Source organism: Calliphora vicina, chromosome 3 (assembly GCF_958450345.1).
Source record: "Calliphora vicina chromosome 3, idCalVici1.1, whole genome shotgun sequence".
Lineage (NCBI taxonomy): Eukaryota > Metazoa > Arthropoda > Insecta > Diptera > Calliphoridae > Calliphora > Calliphora vicina.
In genome coordinates, this window is record NC_088782.1 from 20,251,606 (window position 1) to 20,269,083 (window position 17,478).

The 17,478-nt window shown below is 28.0% G+C and overlaps 1 protein-coding gene across 1 annotated transcript in view; it reads right to left on the reverse strand.

Moving 5' to 3' along the window:
- Window positions 1-8,839, reverse strand: part of Tie (Tie-like receptor tyrosine kinase) — a 112,651-nt gene extending 103,812 nt beyond the window's left edge. Inside the window, exon 1 of the mRNA XM_065504946.1 lies at window positions 8,557-8,839. The gene's annotated coding sequence lies outside the window, so the exon portion shown is untranslated. The remainder of the gene's footprint in view (window positions 1-8,556) is intronic.
- Between the last annotated feature and the right edge of the window lie 8,639 nt (window positions 8,840-17,478).

Consider the following 17,478-nt stretch of genomic DNA (forward strand, 5'->3'; position numbering starts at 1 on the left):
TTAAAAACCCTACGTATGATGTATGAATCATGTATGTAAGTTATTTGGGGGATACGGAAATTTCAACAGACGGGCATGGCTTAATCGACTCCGATATCTATAAGGATCCAGAATATACATATATACTTTATGGGGTCAGAAATGAAAAATGTAGAAATTACAAACGGAATGGCAATCTTATATAAACCCTTCTCACGAAGATGAAGGGTACAATAATATCAATGAAATTACTGTGAAATGTTTTAAAACGAATAAGAGAGCTATATTCGAATCTTATATACCTTCACCAAATTATACTTAAAAATATTTTTTTTAATATTATTATATAAACAAAATTAACATTTTTTTTAAATTGTTTTTAAAATTTTTTTTTCCAAATAGCTTTTTAATTTTTTTAATTTTTACAAAAAAAAAATTTTTTATGAAAAAAAATTCGGGTTATAAAATATTTTTACCGAGTTGATTTCAACATTCAGACGGACATGGCTATATCGACTCCGCTATCTATATATACTTTGTGAGGTCGCAAATGAAAAATGTACAAATTACAAACTGAATGACAAACTTATACCCTTGCCACTCATGGTGAATGATATAAAAATAAATATAAATGTCAAAATCCGTATTTATATTAACCTAAATATGCGGGATTTTTCAAATTATTAGCTTTTATTTTGAAAGATTTGTACATTATAAATTTATTCAAAGTATTGGTCAATGTTAGCCATCAGCATTTTCCATCTTTCTGGCAACATATGGATTCCGAGCCAAATTGCCATTTTATAGTTTTAGTTGTGACATAATAATTCTTATAGTATAACTTTATTTATAATCCACCACCAGGTCAGGTTTTACGAGTTTTTGTACAAATAATACAAACAACATTAATATGAAATTCTATAGAGCTTGCTAACAACATGTTGCACGATTTCTGAGTTTGTTTTCTACATGTTTCTAATAGATTTAGTGCTGAACAAAAAATTCAGTTTTTAATACAAATCTTCAGTTAAAAATAATACAAACAGCATGAATATGATTTACTTGCTATTGCTAGCAACATGTTGCGTGATGTTTCAACAGATATTTTTTACTTATAATATAATCAACATAAAATTTGAATCCTTCAGATGTTGCTAGCAACATGTCGTAGGATTTTTATTACGTATTCAATTAAAACCTATTTTTAATAAAATTTTCTGTACAACTACTTGTTTTATTAGATCGCAACAAAGATAATGAATATGTAAACCTACAGCTGTTGCTAGCAACATGTTTCTATTTTTAATATTCTTTTCTACATGTTGCTAATAAATGTTTCGTGCAAAATTACAGCTTTTTATGATGTTTAAACATATTTTTTTTTGTAAATACTGCTACAGACGTTGCTTGCAACATGTTGCGGAGTTTTTAATTGTATCTGTTTTTTATGTAACAGACATTAAAATAAATTTTACAAATTCCAGTAAAAAAAGGGCGGCTTTTCACAGCTTAATTTGTTGTTGCAACATGTTCTACCTTTTTATAGTAATAAATACAATTTAAAGTACAAAAGATGATAGCAACATGTTGCAGGAACTTTTTTTTACAAAAAAATTCCACAAAATTATATCATGAAAATAAAGTTTTTAGAATAATTAAGAGAATTATGTTTAAATTTCCTATTTTTTTTAATTAAAACTTATTTCAGCTACATGTTGCTAATACAAAATAATAATGTTTACAATGCAATAATTGTGAAATTTAACAGAATTCTTTAAGTTTTATAGAAATACAGTTTAAATATTGAATATGTTTTATAAATGTTGCTGGCAACATGTTGAATAATGTTAAAACATATTATGTTTTTATTAAATATTTTGTCATAAACTTAAAATATTATTATTTTTTATATAAAATCATAATATTTTAAATATTGTCTATTACAGTAACATGTTGCCAAATAATTCTTGTTCAAAAGTATGTTTCTAAAAGCAAAATTGTATTAAAAACTTGTAACCACTTATGAATATTAAATAAGAAAAATCATTTTAAATGGGACTAGCAACATGTTGCTGGTAAAACAATTTAATTTGTTTATATTATTTTACCTAATTAAATGAACATAAACATTTTGGCGAAATTTTTGGCATACCACCACGTGATGGCCAATGTTGTATAAGTAATGAAAATCATTTTTTTAGGTCATTTGGAATCAAAAACATCACGCACCAACACCAATTTCTAAAATAAACCAAACTTTTTTTTCTCTGAAAAATTATATATGTAAATAATTTCATAATTTTTTTTGCAAGTGTGAGGGATACTTCCCTTATTTAAAAATTATCTTTTGAATTATGTCTGCAGTTATTATTAAAATATATTTGATGTTTATTTCAGCAACATGTTGTTAAACATTTTTTTCTAAAAGCACAATTGTATTAAAAACTTGTAACTTCTTATGAATATTTAAAAACACAATCATTTTTAATGAGACACGTTTCTACCAACATGTTGCTGGAAAAAATATTAAATTTGTTGTATTAATTAAATGAACGCAAACATGTTTGTTAATACTATTTTAACAGTTTATCTATCAAATTTGTTCAGCAACATGTTGCAGTAAATTTTTTGCACATTTCAGCAACATTTTTTGTTCAAAATTCTATTTTTTTTAAGTAAAATGTTATTAAAATCTTGTGTCTACTAGAGAATAAGTTAAATAAGATAATAATTTTAAACATGTTGTAGATATAATTTTTTTAAAATTGTTTAATTTAATTAAAACAATTCAAACATATTTATACAATAAATAAAATTTGATAACTTTCTCTATCAACATATTATTGCAACATGTTGATGCAATTTTTTGCCTGTTTCAGCAACATGTTCTTAAAGCAAAATTGTTTTAACTAATTTTTAAATATCACAAACATTTTTAAAATAAAACAGTTAAGTTTTGTATATTATTTTATAGTGTTAATTAATTTTTCTCTATCAACATGTTTAAAATTAAAATACACTACAAATTACAATAGTTTAAATAAATATAAACGATTTTTATTTATTTTTTTTTTACCTTTTCTTAACAACATGTTGTCAACAAAATGCCTTATTTAAAATTTATTTCTTATTTAACATATGTCTTAAGTAGTTTCCGATTTTTAATCAAATTTAGCTTTCGGCTACTGATTTTTGAACAAGAATTCTTTGGCAACATGTTTAGATTTTCTTAAATTACTTGAAAATTAATTTTAAATAATAACAAACTAAAATCTGAATACATTTTGTGAATTTTTCTTTAACGACATTTTTCGGCAACATGTTGCTAGAAATTTTTTTTTATTTTAAAAATAAAAAATAAAAACTTTATTTTTACCCTAAATTTCATTAACTTTTCAAAATTATCATTTATTAACTAAATTAACAAACATTTAAACAATTGTATAGAAAAAGAAAAACATAATTAAAACTCATTAATAAATCATATAATTAGAAAGATTTCACTTTGATTGTTTAAATGATTAAAAGTATAACTATTTAAACACCCATAAAACAAAGTTAATAAACTTTAATAGTTTATATTAATAATAATATTTCATATTTTTGTAAATAAAAAAAATCTCAGCAATAAAATTAAATGAAATCTCTCTCCCACAGCCCAATAATTACCAAAGCCCCAAAAATTCAAGCACTTAAACATTTTGTTGGAATTTGACTTGAATGCAAATGTAATTATGCCTTAAACTTTTACTGGAATTCAAGTTGAAAGCAAGTGTAATTCAAGCCTTGAATTATATTTAATTTTTCAAATATTTTTCAAGTTTAAAACATAAATAATTACATTTGCATTCAAGTCAAATTCCAACAAAATGTTTAAGTGCTTGAATTTTTTGTGGTAACTGTTACCAAAATCTATAAAGATTGAAAATATTTTTTGGTAAACATTTTTTTTTTTTTTAAATTTTGTTAAATATTCTTTTTCAAAGTTACTTTTAGTGATCCTTGAAAATATATAGTGGATTTAAATAAATATAACTTAAAAACTTTTTAGTGTTTTGTTACTTTCAATCTTAATTGATATCTAATGACAAGCACAAGACATGATCTCCTCAATTTGTTTGTCCACACATGGAAATATAAGCCATTGATAAATTAATCAATAGAAAAATAAAACAAAATTTCTATTTATAAATAGAAATAAGTAATATCTGCTCAAACATAAAGCTGACATTTTTAAATGCAAATTTAAATATTTTAAAAATAATCCACATACTCCATATTTTTTTCAATGTCATTATCAAACTTGCAGATAAATTTTGTTAAAACTCTGGTAAAATTAGTGTTTTTATCGTACATATTAATATTCTCCTAATGTTTCAGTGTCATTTAAGCAAAAATAATCATCATAGTTTTACTATTGATATGCAGTCAAGGTCATAAAATGTACATACCTGCAATACTCATGAATGAATTGAAATGAATTTGAAATAAATTTAAAATGGGTGGTTGTATTTTTCAGTAGAAATAAACACCAAGAAAGTATACCTAGAAATTGATATGAAAAATTGTAACAATTACAGTGTTTTTAAATACAAATCACACTTGAAAATTGAATTAATTATTTACTACACAGATTACAAAGATATTAATCAGTTGGTTCCATTGATATGCCAATAGATAACAAACAAAAGAAAATGTCAAAATTGTTGTGACATGGAAAGAGGGACAAATATATATCACACTCGTTGTCTATTGAAAATTGTATGTTTTCTCTCTCTCTCTTCAAACCATAACCATGGAAAATGTCAAAATAACCATATGGTTCGATATTAATTTTTTTGAAAACTGTCATTTGTTTCGTATCTGTGTAATCTGTGATACATTGTAAGAATTTACATACGATTTTACGCAATTAAAATCACTCTACATGTCAAAAAGTGTAATTAAAAATCGGTTGTATATTTTTTTTGAATTGTTTAACGCAGCGATTTTAAGTGTCACACCAAAATATTATCACTGCTGTTCAAACATTATCGGCATGCCATACAAAGGCAATGTATTTCATTTAGTTTCTGTATTGGTGGCATGCAATACGAATATTTAGATTATGCTGCTGACCAAGAGTACGTGGTTTTTTAATTAATTTCTTTTGATAATAAAGAATTTATTTCGTTCATACAGTCCACACGAACAAAAGAAATATTCAATGGGAAAACAGTTGGGCATTAAAAAAAAACTAACACCGCTGTGCCAAATGTTTTTCCTGTATTTCAGTAAAAAGAGATAGAGACGAAAAAGCGTCCAGACACTTGTGATCTAGTCCTGTAGAAATTATACTACTCCTGATTAAGAGAATTCCTTATTATAACAAGAGCATCCCCATATGGAGATCTTCTCACCATGGGAGCCCCAATAGAAACGACCTGTTTAGCTAGGTATTCTACTCTCTCATTGAACCAAACTGCAACATGGGCTGGGTTCCTGCCCATATGTACAACAAAGATATCAGAATTAACTACAGAACTAACAATTTCCGAAATTCCTCGACCTAGCATGTCCCAACAAAATGCACGCCTTCCTACCAGCAATATAAATAACAAGACGAGAGTGATAGTCCTTAATGGCTATATCAACAGCTCTCTTGCTGGAAATCAACTCTCCAAGCAGGGAAAAAAGAAACATCCAGTGAGAAGACACACAGTGCTATTGACCATTATCGAGGAGTCAGTAGCTATCAAGGTAAAAATCCTCATTCTACGAACTATGGTGAGCTTCTAGGACCTCTGTAACCTCACCTCTGTGGCAAATGTGTTCCTAATCTTTTCACTAGTGCCTTACTCGTCAAGTAATGGAATAAAGTCAAAAAAATCCATGCAACTTTTTAAAGCTCATTGGACACAATATTAACCGACTTAAGATGAGGTTTATTGGCCTGAATCGGTGAGGAGGGGGTTTAGGCTGGAGTTCTGATAATTCCAACATAAATATGGGAATGAGCAGAATGGGGATGGGGTTTATTGGCCTAAATCGGTGAGGAGGGGGTTTAGGCTGGAGTTCTGAAAATTCCAACATAAATATGGGAATGAGCAGAATGGGGATGGGGTTTATTGGCCTAAATCGGTGAGGAGGGGGTTTAGGCTGGAGTTCTGAAAATTCCAACATGAATATGGGAATGAGCAGAAGTAGATCTTAATTCTCAATCTTACTCCTTAAACCACGATACAACTTCAAGCCAATCTGAGGCCTTACACCTCCGCTGATGTCTGAGAAGATTGGTATACGAAAAGGATTTCCTCAAAACACGATCATATTGATCATTAACAGTCAACGTATTCCTGATGGTCAAACCAAAAAACATCTGGGTAATAGGACAGCCATGGACAGTGAGTCCCATATCACAATTAGCAGGCCTGCCAAAAACCTACATTTGGTTTTCGATGGATAAAATCGCAAATTAAGAGAGAAACGTTATAGGGAATGTATAATTGAGAACATACTTCTAATAATTGTACCATCTTAATTCTACCATGGTAATAACCAAAAATCGATCTCTAAGACTTACTGTTCAAGATCGGCTAGATCATTAAGTTATCTGATGAATACCCTTAACTGGATTCGCTATGTTTTAACAGTCTAAATGATCTACTGGCCATGTAATATCATTATAAAGCTTATGCTGACCAAAGCAGCGGAGTGCCGGCTTCATGCGATGTCAGAAGTTGAAGACATATTCTACTAGGAATAGGACTGGTCTAATTTTCATATCAATCAGTATGAGAACCTCATGAATGGTTCACAGACATATCCAAACAGCCGAATGGAGAAAGTAGTGCGGATATTTATAGTACAATCTTTCAAAAATCCATTCGCCTGAGAAAAGATCATTCAATTTTTCAGACGCAAATTTAAACGATGGTTAATGGAGATAAGAGTTTTCGCTAGTCATGCTTAGCTTAGGGTCTTACTATCGAATGAATTAAGGTCGGGTGATGTCATGGACCGTATTACACCTCTCAACGAAATAGCACAATAAATTGACACTGTACTGGATACCTGACCAGAAAGGTAACTCTGTGAACGAACGGGTCGATTGATAAAAAATCTTGCGTATTATGGTATTTTCTATAGAAAATCGTTTGTATAACAGTATTTTTCACGGAATATCTTGTGTATAACAGTATTTTCTATAAAAATATTCAATATTATAATATTTTTTGTAGAAATAATTTGGTGATCCGCATATCGCATTAGAAAGGAAAAACAGTCATTTGGTGCATTAGAAAAAGTATGAAAGTCTCCTAAAATGTTCGCTCCACCCTGCTATACGGATGTGAGTCCTGGAACTCTACTGCAAGCTACATACAATCCCTGCAAGTATTTATTAACCGTTGCTCCAACAGAGACCTCTGGCAAAGAACAGGCGAAACACCAAACTGGAACCCTCAATGCAGCAGAATAAGAGGTAGAGCCACGAACATCTGGAGAAGGCAACTAGAATGCGATAAGACTAATGGAACAGGACAGATCCCGATGGATGAATTTCGTTACGGCCCTTTATTCCAACTTGTAACCATAGGAATCAATATATGTATATTTTGAACAATTGGAGATAGCTGAAGAAAGTTCCATACAGTTATCTGGTCCCTATAAAAAGTTACACGCATCCAAATTCGGATCATCTCAAACAGAGCATATTTTTTATTAATATTTCCCAAAAAGGCCTTAATATTATTTCTTTTATAGAACCATTTTCTATTTTAGTTCAGAACATCTGAAATATAACATATTTTTTAGGTTATTTTCCAAAAAGGACTTAATATTATTTCTTTTATAGAAACATTTCAAGAGAAGGTAAGCTTTGTGAGGCTTCTGGAAGGTATTAAGAACCATTTTCTATTTTAGTTCAGAAATTCCTATCTAGATCACATCAAAAAAAAATAGATCAAAAATTTAAAAACCACATAAATATCTCCTAAACTAAAAGAGATAACGGACACAAGTAAGTGTATTTATTATTTTGTAGATATTTATTGAAATTCGGATAAGAACTGAATTTTTTGTGATTTTTTTTTTAATTTTATAGGCAGCAACTTTTTTGGATACAGTGGCCCAAATTTCAACATGCAAATACCAATCAACTCTAAAACACCTGAGTTCTGACTATTTGAAATTTCATTAGGATTAAAAAAAAATATTTAAATTTCTTAGTTTTGAATGTTATTTTAACATCGAAAAACATAGCTTCCTTTCCTATTAAGTAGCAACAACAAAATTCTCTTTCTATTAATAAATTTAAACTTTTTTAATAATGAAATTGAAATTATTTTGAATTTTGTCCAAAAATTACAGATGTTTGAGCACATTTTTCAATTATAAAAGCATATTTTCCATTTTTATGAGCATATTTTTATATGCAAAAAATCTCTTTTAGAGTAAATTTTAGGTAGCCCTGATGATAAGTGTTATTTGCAATTTTCATAAAAGCTTTCCTTAATTTAAAATTTATTAATTCTTATGATTATTTCTTCTTAATAATTTATATTTTGTTGTTTATGTTTAAATCTAATTTACACTTACCTTAACTGCCATTTGAATTGTAATCCAACAAAATATGAACAAGTTCTACACAATGCATTCAAGAGCCATGAATTTCAATTGTACTCTCTCAAACACACAAACGTAAACACTCAAATGCAAATTAACTCTCTCCCACTCTATATTTTATTACGTAAATTATAATAACAATTTCATTATTATTTGCATGTAATAAATATACATATGTATGTAAGTAAGTATGTATGTAAGGAAATTTGTATTTGTTTTACATAGAATGAGAATAACAATACGAAACGAGCTTAAAAAATCTCACACTAAAAGATAAATAATAAAAGGAATAAAAACAAAAGCAGATAAATTTAAATTTAAACAAAAACACTTTAAAATACTTGTAATTCCGATATCAAATAAAAAAATAAACAAAATTAAAATCAAACGCGTTTAACAAGTGTTAATTTAAATATTTACTTATAATGGAAAATAAAACTGGTAGCGGTCATAAATCACAAATTTAACACAATTTATTTTTGGTATGTTTAACTTTTTTCATTTGTAGAGGTTTTTCTGCCAATATTTTATATAATTTTTCCAATTTTCTTATGGGTTTATTTTGTACTTGTTTACATGTAACATGATATAAAATCAGCTATTTTTTCATTATTTTTATTTCAAATTTCCAAATATTTTTTTTAATAATGTTTTGTTTTATTGTAAAAAAATTTAAATTATTTTTCCAATTTATTGCAAATTTTTAGTTTTTTTTTTATTTTCTTCTTTTTATTTTGCACAAAAATTTGTTTTTGTATGTGATTTTTTTTTATAAATATTTGAATTGATTATTGCATTTTGCTAACGAACGAACCTTTATACTCGCTCGTTTACACACACTCGCACATTAACTTCACCATCGGTCTACACGTTTTACCGTCTTTTTACACCCGTTTCTCGTTTGTTTCGTTTTAACGGTCTTGCAATCGAAAAGCCAACAAAAAAAACAACAACAACACATACATACATAAATATGTACAACGAAGAAAATAAAAACAAAACAAAAACTGTGGGTTAATTGACAACCAACATTTATCCGCTAAATGTGGCTTAAAACTTACAGGTTTACGTTCAAACTGAGCTCAAATTGTAAAACAATTTTGTTAACAAAAGCTTAATTTGGGCTTAATGAAAAAAAAAACAAGAGAAAATGAGAGTTGGGCAAAGCTTTTGTATTTAGTGTTGCCATATTATTAGATTTATTTGTTTATTTTTAGATCGGGGGGAAAATAGTTTTCGTAAAATTCAAATAAATGTCAACTAGATTGAATTTCGTATTTCACTTAGTTATTGAATATTATAGTGTAAACAACAAAGTTTTTTTGCATCGAAAATATCGAATTTTGTGCCAACAAAGCTTCATTGCGAGAAGTTTCGCTTTATTTCTTTAATTTGAAAAAAAGTTCCGTGAAGCACATCGATTTACTCGCTAAAGCTGAATGGTGAATACTTTTCATCGGTTTCAAAGTGCGAGGAGATATGGTTTGTGCGATTCAAAAGTGGTGATTTTGACATGGAAGACAAAGATCTCCCTGGCCATTCAAAAAAGTTTCCAGACCACCAAAGTCAACCTGGACCAAAAGTAACTGATTCGTTTGAATTTAAAATCCAGAATTGTAAGATGTGTTTTTATCGTATTTATTGGACTTTCAGCAAAAACAAGTAGTTTTCAGTAAAAAGAAAACTAATAATTGCAAAAACAGCTCCATTTCAAGTTGAAATTAAAAAATCCAAATTTATATTGAGAAAAACAAATCTAAATTACGAAATCCTATTAAATATTAAGAAAATATAAACCGAATATTAAACCAGTAAGAGAGCTATATTCGGCTGTACCGAATCTTATATACCATTCACCAAATTATACTTCAAAATACAAATTTTAAATATTTTTAGGTAAACAAAATTAATTTTTTTCCAAAGTTGTTTTTTTAATTTTTTGGAAATTTTTTTTTTCGAATTCTATTTTTTTTGGTGAAAAAAAAATTCGGGTTAAAAAATATTTTTTTTGAACCATTGTAGGTCCAACTTACTTTGGTCTTATATACGTCGTTGCAAAGGTCTTTGAAATATCTATCATTAGATATCCATATTGTTTATATTAATGACTTAGTAATCCAGATATGTATATGTCAAAAATAGATCAAAAATCGAGGTTGTCCTGTTTTTTTCCTCATATCTCAGCCATTTGTGGACCGATTTTGCTGATTTTAAATAGGAAACTTCTCGATAGCTTGCTTGACAGAATTATTGAAGATATCTGGGGTCTTCAGAAAATTGATTTAAACAGACAGACGGACATGGCTTAATCATTATTGAATTAATATGACACGTTCTTGTTTTTAAGTTGCAGGTTTTTCCTGCATGTATTTTCTCAATACAATTAATTTGAGTATTTTAATTTGCTTTAATATCAATTAGAATTTTCTCAATTTCATCTTGAAAAAATTTAAGTAGTTTTGCTTTTAAAATTACTATAAAATTCATTTTTAAAAATAACCGTCTTAATTCATTATTTTCTTTACAACCCAATACATTGGTTTTAGCTAATTCACACACCTAATAGGATTGATTTTACTGCTAAATCATTGAACAAGATTTACTTATTTTTCCTATTTTAAAGTGATGGTAGTTCATTGATTTTAAAAATTTTCAAGGTTTACTATTAATATTTTTCTTGAGTTTTGCTCATTTTAGATCATATAATGAGATAGATCAGTTTAGACATTTTTTTTAAATAAAGTACTTTGTAAAATCGGTAGATATTCACATCAAAAAATAAAATACATACGATTTTTATTAACTACTAACGTATGTTCATTAGAGTAGCCCCGTTTGTATGGAAAAAATATAAAGTGTCGATGTTTCCAAGTAAAATGAAAGTTTGGTTTGTTTGAGGGGCCATTTCATAAATGGTATGTCCTGGCGTCAGTATTTTATGAACAGGACCAAAGGATAAAAGTGTATTTTTAAAGGATTTTATGATTTTTTTTTTCATATTTTTCGCAAAGCCAAGAATAATTTAATTTTTTTAATATATTTATGTAAATTAAAGTATTTTACAAAATACTTTATTTATTTAATATATCCGAACATAATTATTTTTTCTTTTAAGTTTAACTCTTAAATTTGCACAGACAATTTTTGGACTATCGAAAAATGTTTACAATCTTATACAAGGAAATAAATAAAATTCAGGAATTTTGAATAAATGTCATTCATTTTAACTTGTGCCAGTATTTTTAATTAAATGCCATTATAATTTTATAAAAAATAGTAGTGTTTTGAATATAACGTAATTTCTTTGTACCATTGTTTCAAAAATTGTTACTGGCAACTCTTTGCCTTTTTTACACATGGTTGCATAAACTCGTAGTTTTTCTAAGATTGTTTATAATACTGTTAGCTGTAAAAACGGCAACGCAGACTGCGCTGCTTACACTATGAGCTGCCCAAATGAAGGCTCCATTAGCACAAAGTACACAGAGGCGACACGGCAAAAAAATATATTTGTCTCTTTCGCTCGAAACAATTTCAACTGGTTTGGTTTTGTGCTTATTTATATACAAAGTAAATTAATAAAGTAGACTCAGTAGAACAGCTGACTATTTTTTTTACTTTGGTCTGAACTGTCAATTCACTTGTGGTTGTTGTGGCGAAAAATACAACAAGCCCAAAAGCAAAAACAACAACAGGCAACTTTGACAGCTCAGACCTTAAACCAAAAACAAAATTGCTTGTGGTTTTTGTAAATGTTGTATTTGTTGTAGTACTGTCGCTACTTTATTAATTTACTTTGTTTATATAGGTGTTTGTTTTAACTCACTGTCTGTATTAAACCGCGAATTTGTTTGCTCTTTCTATCGAAATAATTTCAAAATAAGCTGATTTTAGTGTTTTTGAATTGTCAAATTTGACACCTCTGTATACTTTGTGACATTAGTCTTTGCGTTCTGTAACGTTTCTGTTCTGTGCCGTTCTGAATGCTGTTATATTGTAGTTAGTTTGTCCGTAAGATCGTATCAGCTGTTTTTAAAATAATAACCAAAAAACCATCTTGGTGATTTTGTTACTATTTTTAGTGTTTTTTTGCATTTAGACCTTCAACATATTATTGTGAACATTTTTATAAATACATACATATATTTTTTGTTAATGATTTAATTTAAACTAATTTTTTTACATACAATATTTTTATTTTATTCAAATTCAATGTTTTTTTTTAAATATTATATTTTTTATTCTTTTGTTAATAATAAATATTTCCCTTTAAAAAATGTTGGCACCACTGCTTTCATATTGTTGGCATTTTTGTGTATATATGATATCAGCTGTTTTAGCTGTTACTTAACGTTGCGGACAAAATTCTGTTTTCAACAGATTCATCCGCAACAGAACGGAAACGTTACAGAAATACTAACGACATACACAACTTTCCCTATGCTAAAAACAGCTGATTCGGAACGGAACGTACAAACTAACTAGTCCTTGAGCCAAACAATTTTTTGTACGTTAATTTTTTCGTAATCAAACTATTCAGTCCCATAAGAAATGCATGGTGTGTATTGTGTATGACGCGAGCCAGATGAGCTAAAAGTGTTTCTGCTACTTCTTTTTACAAACGTACGCTCCACTCACATACATACGCACTCTCTACATAATAGTGGGTCTACAACAGACATGAAATGCTGTTAAAACATTATGTTAAGTAATCCTGATAATTTTTTAATATGTGAATGGTGGAGCATCGTAATCATGTTAATGTTAAGATATTTCATTATTTTTTGATTGTCAGCGAAGTAAATTGTAAAAAATCGTATGTGTTTCTTTCTTGTGATTTTAGCGTAGTGTATTTGTAGTGTTGTAAATGAAAAAAAAAAACAACAAAATGACTGCTGTCATGCTTAAATGTCACTTCATGTTATAAAAGAGTTGTTAAAAAACATGGTTTAACAACCATGTTTTATCGTGTTAAAACATGAGAAAAACGCTAACATGACCGGTCTAGTGTTTCCTCTGTTTGACAAATTGGAGTATCTCGTCTCTATGTGTAATTCTCTACGACGTTATATTTAAATAATATACAAATGTAAACAAACTTTGACAGACAGAAATGAGAAAACATATCGAGCAAAAAGTTATCAGCTGGCTTCTAAACGTCACCTATTATGAATTCGACTTGGGGTGGCTGTTCAGTAGATTGTTTTTCTTTTTTCTTCTTTTGACTGGCAAAAAAAATGCCAGACAAAAGAGAAAAGAAATCATAGGAGGAAGTGAAAAACACTTACAGACCACATTATAAAACAAAATACTATTATAATAAATGTTTATTTAGTGAAGTTCTTTCATTTACAAATGAAAGAAAACTACATTCTACTAAATGGAGTTCAATGGAAAAACAGGCATTAAAAAAACGGCCGAAAATAAACAAGTCGTAAAAAAACTGTGCGGATAAAATAAACAAAAGAATGTTGTAAATGAGGTAAAAACTACAGCAACAAAAACGAAAAAGAGGAACAATACCAACAACAAAAAGAAAAAAACATGATTTATCAAGAATGCGTGTGTTTTTCTTTCATACAGCCAGAAAAAGTCGGAAAATCACAACAGTTTTATAGAAACGGGAGCAAGTAGTAGTAGCAGATGAATTTTGTGTAAAACTTGAAAAACTTACAACACCAATTGAAAAAAACATGAGCTGCAATATTCTAAAATTAAATTTTACCTAATTTTTCCACATTTGGTAATTTACAATTACAAAAAAAACAATCAAAAAAATACTGGTTGTGCAATAAAAGAATTGAGTTGTAGTAGCCCGACTATTGTGGAAAATTTAAAATTGTAGCTTTGTGAAATTTTTTTTGGGATAATTCCAGAAAATTAATTTACCTGCCAAAAAGGATTAATGAACTCGAGTGCTTAAATCGAACAAGAAGATGCAAAAAATAGGATAATGAACGGAAAAGTGTTGTTCAATTTTGTGTGTCATTAGGGTGAAAGACATTGGAATGGCAATAGTGGTATGTTTAAAATAAAATAAATTAGTGTAAAATAAAAAAAGTGAAAAACAGAAAGTAACATTTTTGGTAAATGCAATTAATCATCTTTGTGTAAGAAAACCTGAAATAAAGAATACAATAGTGGTGGTTTTTCCTGAAAAGTTACCATAACTCCCTTGCTAGAAACTAAAAAGTGTGAGAAATCATAATTTTTCTATAAATAACTTTTTCTACATCAGCAGCAAGTTCAGTTTTATTCAGTTTATTAACATGTAAAGATAATCCAATTAAAAGAATTAACCAAAATTGTATTAATTAAAGAAAATTAATACTATTTTTATTTTAAGAAAGAGTACCAAAATATACAACTGCGCTTTATATATTAAAACTTACTAAACACAGCTGCATTTAACACTGAACACGTCTAGCAAGTGAAAAAAACAGGTATTTTTAGAGTGCTGCCACATCAATTTCTACAATTTATTCCTATTACAGGATAAATATTAAAATATGGCATTTATATTGTTATTTTTTTAATATTGCATTATTTAATTAAACAATAAAGCCTGCAATGTATAGTAGTAATTATTTAACACGCTAAAATGCCTTACACATTTTGAATTCACAATTTTTTAATTTTAATATCAAATTCCCTTTGTAGTGTTGTAAAATGTGACTGTTTGGGTACTCGATACTAAATACTTTTTAAAGCTAATCATAATACAACTTTACTTTTTCACTAGAAACGTTCCAATTTGTACCTTAATGTACTGAAATATGCATCTCTTAAATAGGGTTTGTAATTTCCTTACATTTTTTGATATGTTCCCAGGAATTCCCGAAATATATAACTGTAATTTAATCAAAGCAATTTTTTTTTATTTATCCAGACTTTTCCCGTTTTATTTTCGAAACATCTCTTAAGTACCTTAATAGGGTTAAATATATCCTAGTGATATCTAAAGGACATTTTTTGTTAGTAGAATCTCAATATATATGTCCCCGAGTGCTGTATTTCGTGTTCTTGTTTAACATTTAATTAGTTCAAACCTGTATACAAATGTAATTAAAATGAACCAATAATACGTCATGAATAAGTTCTAAATATCTATGAATTTTCGGAAAAAACGTGATTTCGATATATTCTGCTTATGAACATAAAATTTTACTTACATTAATGGTACGTGTATACATCCATAGCATAATTTTCATTTAGCGAAACCGATATATCGATGTCAATATGTCTGTTTAGATTAACGTACCAAAAACCTTAAATAAATAATCAGCAGAAACATGTGAAATTTATTTTCCCATGAAATACCCACTTCCCTGGAAGAGAAAATTTCTATCGTGATATTCCCAAGAACTTTCTATTCACATTAGTTGATTTTATTTGTAACAGCTGTTTATTGTTTACAAAATTCCATCTAAAAATTTTACAACATGGGAAATTTTTTTCCACGTCAACAAAATTGATGAAAGAATAATGGGAAAAGGGAACATATGGAATATTGCTTCGTGATAAGGGTGATTAGTACGCGATAGGGGTAAATAATAAATGGTCCATTATTGCCGAGAATATATGCGAAAAACTGTAAATTTAAAACATTTTTCAGTAAAAAATTACTAAAATTCCCGGGAAATTAAAGTATTGCGTTATTAGTTAGAGTTTTCTTTAGAAAATCTTGTATATAACATTATATTCTTTAGAAATCTTGCATTGGTATAATTTCTGAAATATAATTAGAAATGTCTGTAATTGGAAATGGTGGTGTGCGGATATTTATAGTACAATTATTTCCTTTGAGAAAAGGTTGCTCAATTCCTCAGGCGAAAATAGCCGCCTTCTTAATTTGCGCTATAGAGTGCTAGAAGAAAAGTTTAAGGAAGGGTCTTTGCTAGATCATATGTTTAAGTGTTTTTGCTAGAGGAGAAGTTTAAGGCTTTGCTTAGGGTCTTAATAAAGAATGGATTATGGTCGGTTGTAGTCATAGACTGTATTACAGCTTTCAACGAAATTGGATGGCACAATAAAATGACACTGTACTGGATTGATAAAAATCTTGGGTATAATTACTATACTATATTTACTATAGGAAATCATGTATAAAACAGTATTTTCTATAGAAAATCAACGAATCTGGGGGATTAAAGTATAAAGCATACAAATTCGAACGAATTTCTTTTCGAAAGGAGTTACATAATAACCCCCTGATAAAATATTATAAATTGACTATAGCGTTTTCGTAATTATGGTTTATTTATGTATATCTTCCCAGTAGTTGCGTAAAGTGTAAAATAACTATTGGTAAATATTAAGTAGACTTTCCTGTTCAAATAAATCCATATAGAACCGAAACCCTTATATTCTAATCTACCTCCAGAATATAATTTTTTTATAATAATTTAAACCAGACAAATAATAATTGCTAGCTGTTAATTATACATATCTACAATTTGAATCATTGTATCCATTAAATATATGATTAAAACTAGCTATAATTGACTAATATCACAATAGAAATCAAATTTAAAATGTATTTCACACAATGCTAATCGATCTATATATTAGTTTTATTTAAAAAAAATATTTTTGTAAAAAAATTCTATTTGAACTCTAAAAAATACATTAAAATTTTAGGGTTGTTACAATTGAAAACAATTGTTTTTAAAATACGGGCAAGATTAGATTAATATGGTAGCACTAAAAGAAAGAGACAAACATATACTTGCAGTTGTATATTTTTATTACACGAAAATACATAAAACAAGTTGCAGCCGCCTATACTATTTTACAAAACCTTTATTACAAACAATAATTGAAAATGGTACGACTAAAAGCATAATTTAATATAAACTAATATTAATCATCACTTAAAATATTCAAGGTTTAGAA